Below are 7,500 nucleotides of genomic sequence, written 5' to 3'. Positions count from 1 at the left end.
GACACTTAGAATATTTTTGAAGCAGTACAAATCAGTAACCAGCGACACTTAGAATATTTTTGGAAGCAGTACAAATCAGTAACCACTGACACTTAGAATATTTTTGAAGCAGTACAAATCAGTAACCGGCGACACTTAGAATATTTTTGAAGCAGTACAAATCAGTAACCACTGACACTTAGATATTTTTGAAGCAGTACAAATCAGTAACCGCTGACACTTAGAATATTTTTGAAGCAGTACAAATCAGTAACCAGCGACACTTAGAATATTTTTGGAGCAGTACAAATCAGTAACCAGACCCACTTAGAATATTTTTGAAGCAGTACAAATCAGTAACCAGCGACACTTAGAATTTTTGAAGCAGTACAAATCAGTAACCACTGACACTTAGAATATTTTTGAAGCAGTACAAATCAGTAACCAGCGACACTTAGAATATTTTTGGAGCAGTACAAATCAGTAACCAGCGACACTTAGATATTTTTGAAGCAGTACAATCAGTAACCAGCGACACTTAGAATATTTTTGGAGCAGTACAAATCAGTAACCAGACCCACTTAGAATATTTTTGAGTCAGTACAAATCAGTAACCAGCGACACTTAGAATATTTTTGAAGCAGTACAAATCAGTAACCAGCGACACTTAGAATATTTTTGAAGCAGTACAAATCAGTAACCAGCGACACTTAGAATATTTTTGGAGCAGTACAAATCAGTAACCAGCGACACTTAGAATATTTTTGAAGCAGTACAAATCAGTAACCAGCGACACTTAGAATATTTTTGGAGCAGTACAAATCAGTAACCAGCGACACTTAGAATATTTTTGAAGCAGTACAAATCAGTAACCACGACACTTAGAATATTTTTGAGCAGTACAAATCAGTAACCAGCGACACTTAGAATATTTTTGAAGCAGTACAAATCAGTAACCACTGACACTTAGAATATTTTTGAAGCAGTACAAATCAGTAACCAGCGACACTTAGAATATTTTTGGAAGCAGTACAAATCAGTAACCACTGACACTTAGAATATTTTTTGAAGCAGTACAAATCAGTAACCTGCGACACTTAGAATATTTTTGAAGCAGTACAAATCAGTAACCATGACACTTAGAATATTTTTGAAGCAGTACAAATCAGTAACCGTGACACTTAGAATATTTTTGAAGCAGTACAAATCAGTAACCAGCGACACTTAGAATATTTTTGGAGCAGTACAAATCAGTAACCACTGACGCTTAGAATATTTTTGAGCAGTACAAATCAGTAACCAGCGACACTTAGAATATTTTTTGAGCAGTACAAATCAGTAACCACTGACACTTTGAATATTTTTGAAGCAGTACAAATCAGTACCAGCGACACTTAGAATATTTTTGAAGCAGTACAAATCAGTAACCACTGACACTAGAATATTTTGAAGCAGTACAAATCAGTAACCAGCGACACTTAGAATATTTTTGAAGCAGTACAAATCAGTAACCAATGACACTTAGAATATTTTTGATGCAGTACAAATCAGTAACCAGCGACACTTAGAATATTTTTGAAGCAGTACTAATCAGTAACCAGCGACACTTAGAATTTTTGGAGCAGTACAAATCTGTAACAGCGACACTTAGAATATTTTTGAAGCAGTACATATCAGTAACCACTGACACTTAGAATATTTGTGAAGCAGTACAAATCAGTAACCAGCGACACTTAGAATATTGTTGAAGCAGTACAAATCAGAACCACTGACACTTAGAATATTTTTGAAGCAGTACAAATCAGTAACCGCTGACACTTAGATATTTTTGAAGCAGTACAAATCAGTAACCAGCGACACTTAGAATATTTTTGAAGCAGTACAAATCAGTAACCACGACACTTAGAATATTTTTGGAGCATTACAAATCAGTAACCAGCGACACTTAGAATATTTTTGGAGCAGTACAAATCAGTAACCAGCGACACTTAGAATATTTTTGAGGCAGTACAAATCTGTAACCAAGTGCATTTTGAATTGGTTACTGATTTCTCCGTTGAAGTTGGGGCTGCGGTTGGCTCAGTTAGTGGTGGGGGCTTAATTTTCGACGAGGGGAGCGTGTCCCGGTAGTGTCTCCGAGGAAGTGGTACCTATTGAAGGGGGTGTTTCTGAATTTGGGCCCTTTTTGAGTGGCATTGCCGGATGGGTTTTGTGTTGAAGGCTTCCATATCGGGTAGCTCAGCCGGATTTGACCCGGCGGTTCTACCGAATGTCACGCCTTCGAGGGGGGCTGTTGTCTAAGTTCAGGCCGAATTTGGTGAATTTCCTAAGTCGGGAAGTGGTCCCAACGGGGATGGGAGTGAACCTAACAGCTCATACCAACTTTGGGGCTTTGGGGCCGGGTAGCACAGTCGGATTTGATCCGGCGGTTCTGCCGAATGCCTGGGCTTCGAGGGGGGCCTGCCCTCTAAGTTCAGGCCGAATTTGGTGAATTTCCTAAGTCGGGAAGTGGTCCAAACGGGGATGGGAGTGAACCTGACAGCTCATACCGACATTGAGGCTTCCAAGCCGGGTAGCTCAGTCGGATTTGATCCGGCGATTCTGCCGACTTCCACGCCTTCGAGCGGGGACTCTCCTCTAAGTTCAGGCCGAATTTGGTGAATTTCCTAAGTCGGGAAGTGGTCCAAACGGGGATGGGAGTGAACCTAACTGCTCATACCAACTTTGAGGCTTTGGGGCCGGTAGCACAGTCGGATTTGACCCGGCGGTTCTGCCGAATGCCTGGCCTTCGAGGGGGGCCTGCCCTCTGAGTTCAGGCCGAATTTGGTGATTTTCCTAAGTCGGGAAGTGGTCCAAACGGGGATGGGAGTGAACCTGACAGCTCATACCGACTTTGGGGCTTCCAAGCCGGGTAGCTCAACCGGATTTGATCCGGCGGTTCTAGCGACTGCCACGGCTTCGAGGGGGGACTGTTGTCTAAGTTCAGGCCGAATTTGGTGAATTTCCGAGTCGGGAAGTGGTCCAAACGGGGATGGGAGTGAACCTGACAGCTCTTACCGACATTGAGGCTTCGGGGCCGGGTAGCTCAGTCGGATTTGACCCGGCGATTCTGCCGACTTCCACGCCTTCGAGCGGGGACTCTCCTCTAAGTTCAGGCCGAATTTGGTGAATTTCCTAAGTCGGGAAGTGGTCCAAACGGGGATGGGAGTGAACCTGACAGCTCTTACCGACTTTGGGGCTTCCAAGCCGGGTAGCTCACCGGATTTGATCCGGCGGTTCTAGCGACTGTCACGCCTTCGAGGGGGGACTGTTGTATAAGTTCAGGCCGAATTTGGTGAATTTCCCGAGTCGGGAAGTGGTCCAAACGGGGATGGGAGTGAACCTGACAGCTCTTACCGACTTTGGGGCTTCCAAGCCGGGTAGCTCAACGGATTTGATCCGGCGGTTCTGCCGACTGTCACGCCTTCGAGGGGGGACTGTTGTATAAGTTCAGGCCGATTTTGGTGAATTTCCCGAGTCGGGAAGTGGTCCAAACGGGGATGGGAGTGAACCTGACAGCTCTTACCGACTTTGAGGCTTCGGGGCCGGGTAGCTCAGCCGGATTTGATCCGGCGGTTCTGCCGACTGTCACGCCTTCGAGGGGGACTGTCCTCTGAGTTCAGGCCGAATTTGGTGAATTTCCCGAGTCGGGAAGTGGTCCAAACGGGGATGGGAGTGAACCTGACAGCTCATACCGACTTTGAGGCTTCCAAGCCGGGTAGCTCAGCCGGATTTGACCCGGCGATTCTGCCGACTTCCACGCCTTCGAGGGGGGACTGCCCTCTGAGTTCAGGCCGAATTTGGTGCATTTCCCGAGTCGGGAAGTGGTCTCTGTCACAACGGGGGCAAGTGTCTGAAGAGGTAAAGTGAGTAACCAGCACAGCTTAGGGAAGGGTTCCAAAGTTCTCAACAATGTGAATTCGGTTACCAGGAAAGCTTAGGAAAGTTGCCTGACTGTCCCAAACGAATGAACTGCAAAACTTAGGGAACATGCCCGAAGATGCTTAAAAGTGTGAAATCAGTAAGCAGGAAAGCATAGGAAAGTGCCTGAAAGTGCTAAATGAGTAACATGAAAAACGTAGAAAAATGCCCGAAAATGTTTAAAAGTGTGAACTCAGTAACCAGCAAAACTTAGTAAAACGTTGGAAAAGCAGAAATGAGTAACCAGAAAAACTTAGAAAAATGTTTGAAAATGAGAAATGAGTAACCAGAAAAACTTAGAAAAATGTTTGAAAATGAGAAATGAGTAACCAAGAAAACTTAGAAAAATGCCCAAAAAGAAGAAATCAGTAACCAGAAAAACTTAGAAAAATGTTTGAAAATGAGAAATGAGTAACCAGAAAAACTTAGAAAAATGTTTGAAAATGAGAAATGAGTAACCAAGAAAACTTAGAAAAATGCCAAAAAGAAGAAATCAGTAACCAGAAAAACTTAGAAAAATGTTTGAAAATGAGAAATGAGTAACCAAGAAAACTTAGAAAAATGTTTGAAAATGAGAAATGAGTAACCAAGAAAACTTAGAAAAATGCCCAAAAAGAAGAAATCAGTAACCAGAAAAACTTAGAAAAATGTTTGAAAATGAGAAATGAGTAACCAAGAAAACTTAGAAAAATGCCCAAAAGAAGAAATCAGTAACCAGAAAAACTTAGAAAAATGTTTGAAAATGAGAAATGAGTAACCAAGAAAACTTAGAAAAATGCCCAAAAAGAAGAAATCAGTAACCAGAAAAAACTTAGAAAAATGTTTGAAAATGAGAAATGAGTAACCAGAAAAACTTAGAAAAATGTTTGAAAATGAGAAATGAGTAACCAAGAAAACTTAGAAAAATGCCCAAAAAGAAGAAATCAGTAACCAGAAAAACTTAGAAAAATGTTGAAAATGAGAAATGAGTAACCAAGAAAACTTAGAAAAATGCCCGAAAAGAAGAAATCAGTAACCAGAAAAACTTAGAAAAATTTTCGGCCAAGTGTGAAAAATATTCTAAGTGTCAGCGGAGGAAAATGCCGAAGCATCGGGAAAGATTCAAAACTCATGCCGAACATGAGTTCCGAAGTGCCGGAGGAACTGGGCGAATTGAGCCCGGCGGTTGGCCAGATGTCGTTTTGAGTCTGCAGCCCGAAAACTTTAACTTTGTCTGCCGCGGAAGTCTGGACGGGAAAAATCCAAACGGTTTTGCCGGGTTCGAGTTCCAGAGCGAAGCAGTCGAATTTGAAATTCAGACCCATTCAGTGCCACTTGACATTGTGACACAGTGAGGTTGGCGGGGTACCGGAGATTTCTGGGAACACGATTTTTAGAACAAAATGGCGGCGCGGGACCACTTTGAAAGGCATCCGAAAAACGGTTCCGCGGGCAGAGCACTTGAATGACAGGCCTGTGTGCATGCCCAAGAGCTCTCGGAAGTCTAATTTTTGACACTTTGTCAAATTTTCGACAGACTTACCCAACTCTTGCTGCCTGTTCTAAGAATCAGTCAGAGGCCTGTGCGGCGGTCTCTTGACACTTTGGAGGGCGGGCAAACCCCACGTTGACTCCGGCCGTCCCTCCAAAAGGCACTTGCTATTGGGGGAAAGGATTGCAAGTAGCCTGGTTCCCGTGGGAGCGGCCAGGAAGGGTGCAGGCTGGCCCTTGCCTGAGCATTCCCAAAACCCTCTTCCGCTGAGAGCAGACCTCGCACGCCGCACTACCGGCTCTGGGAGTGGTTGGCCGCTATTGTACATAGTCCGGTCCTTCCTCTGCCACCCGGCAAGTGCGATGGCTCTGCCGCCCTGCGGTGCTCGTCACCCAGGTTTGGGGAACACGATACTTAGAACATGTTGGCGGCTCGGGACCTGCAGGCGAAAGGGGCCCCGTGGTGCTGAGCACATCGACCTCGGGTCTCAGTGCAAGCCGGAGAGTTCGCGGAAGTCTTAAAAGATTTTGACATCTGCTCAAATCTTTGACAGGCTTGCCTGACTCTTTCCGTCCGTTCTAAGAATCAGTCGGAGGCCGGGGCGGGGACGGTCTCTTGACACACGGAGGGTTGGCTTCCCTCCTCAGGTGTTTGTGTCGAAAATGAAGGCGAGAGATGCAAGCGTCCTGGTTCCCCTGGGTGCTGCCAGCAAGGGTGCAGGCTGACCCTTGCCTGAGCACTCCCAAAAGCCTCTTAAGCTGAGAGCAGGCGCCGCACTACCGGCTCTGGGAGTCGTTGGCCGCTATTGTACATAGTCGGTCCTTCCTCTGCCACCCGGCAAGTGCGATGGCTCTGCCTCCCTGCGGTGCTCGTCACCCAGGTTTGGGGAACACGATACTTAGAACATGTTGGCGGCTCGGGACCTGCAGGCGAAGGGGGCCCCGTGGTGCTGAGCACATCGACCTCGCGTCTCAGTGCAAGCCGGAGAGTTCGCGGAAGTCTTAACAGGCTTGCCTGACTCTTTCCGTCCGTTCTAAGAATCAGTCGGAGGCCGGGGCGGGGACGGTCTCTTGACACACGGAGGGTTGGCTTCCCTCCTCAGGCGTTTGTGTCGAAAATGAAGGCGAGAGATGCAAGCGTCCTGGTTCCCCTGGGTGCTGCCAGCAAGGGTGCAGGCTGACCCTTGCCTGAGCACTCCCAAAAGCCTCTTAGGCTGAGAGCAGGCGCCGCACTACCGGCTCTGGGAGTCGTTGGCCGCTATTGTACATAGTCCGGTCCTTCCTCTGCCACCCGGCAAGTGCGATGGCTCTGCCTCCCTGCGGTGCCCGTCACCCAGGTTTGGAGAACACGATACTTAGAACATGTTGGCGGCTCGGGACCTGCAGGCGAAAGGGGCCCCGTGGTGCTGAGCACATCGACCTCGCGTCTCAGTGCAAGCCGGAGAGTTCGCGGAAGTCTTAACAGGCTTGCCTGACTCTTTCCGTCCGTTCTAAGAATCAGTCGGAGGCCGGGGCGGGGACGGTCTCTTGACACACGGAGGGTTGGCTTCCCTCCTCAGGCGTTTGTGTCGAAAATGAAGGCGAGAGATGCAAGCGTCCTGGTTCCCCTGGGTGCTGCCAGCAAGGGTGCAGGCTGACCCTTGCCTGAGCACTCCCAGAAGCCTCTTAGGCTGAGAGCAGACGCCGCACTACCGGCTCTGGGAGTCGTTGGCCGCTATTGTACATAGTCCGGTCCTTCCTCTGCCACCCGGCAAGTGCGATGGCTCTGCCTCCCTGCGGTGCCCGTCACCCAGGTTTGGAGAACACGATACTAAGAACATGTTGGCGGCTCGGGACCTGCAGGCGAAAGGGGCCCCGTGGTGCTTAGCACATCGACCTCGCGTCTCAGTGCAAGCCGGAGAGTTCGCGGAAGTCTAAAGCTTTTGACATTCGCTCAAAGCTTTGACAGGCTTGCCCGACTCTTTCCGTCCGTTCTAAGAATCAGTCAGAGGCTGGTGGGGAGGTCTCTTGACGCAAGGGGAGGGGTGGCGTCCCTCCTCAGGCGCTTGTGTCGAAAATGAAGGCGAGAGATGCAAGCGTCCTGGTTCCCCT

The sequence above is a fragment of the Hemiscyllium ocellatum genome, assembly GCF_020745735.1.
Source record: "Hemiscyllium ocellatum isolate sHemOce1 chromosome 15 unlocalized genomic scaffold, sHemOce1.pat.X.cur. SUPER_15_unloc_2, whole genome shotgun sequence".
NCBI classification, from domain to species: domain Eukaryota; kingdom Metazoa; phylum Chordata; class Chondrichthyes; order Orectolobiformes; family Hemiscylliidae; genus Hemiscyllium; species Hemiscyllium ocellatum.
This window is presented reverse-complemented; position numbering follows the sequence as displayed.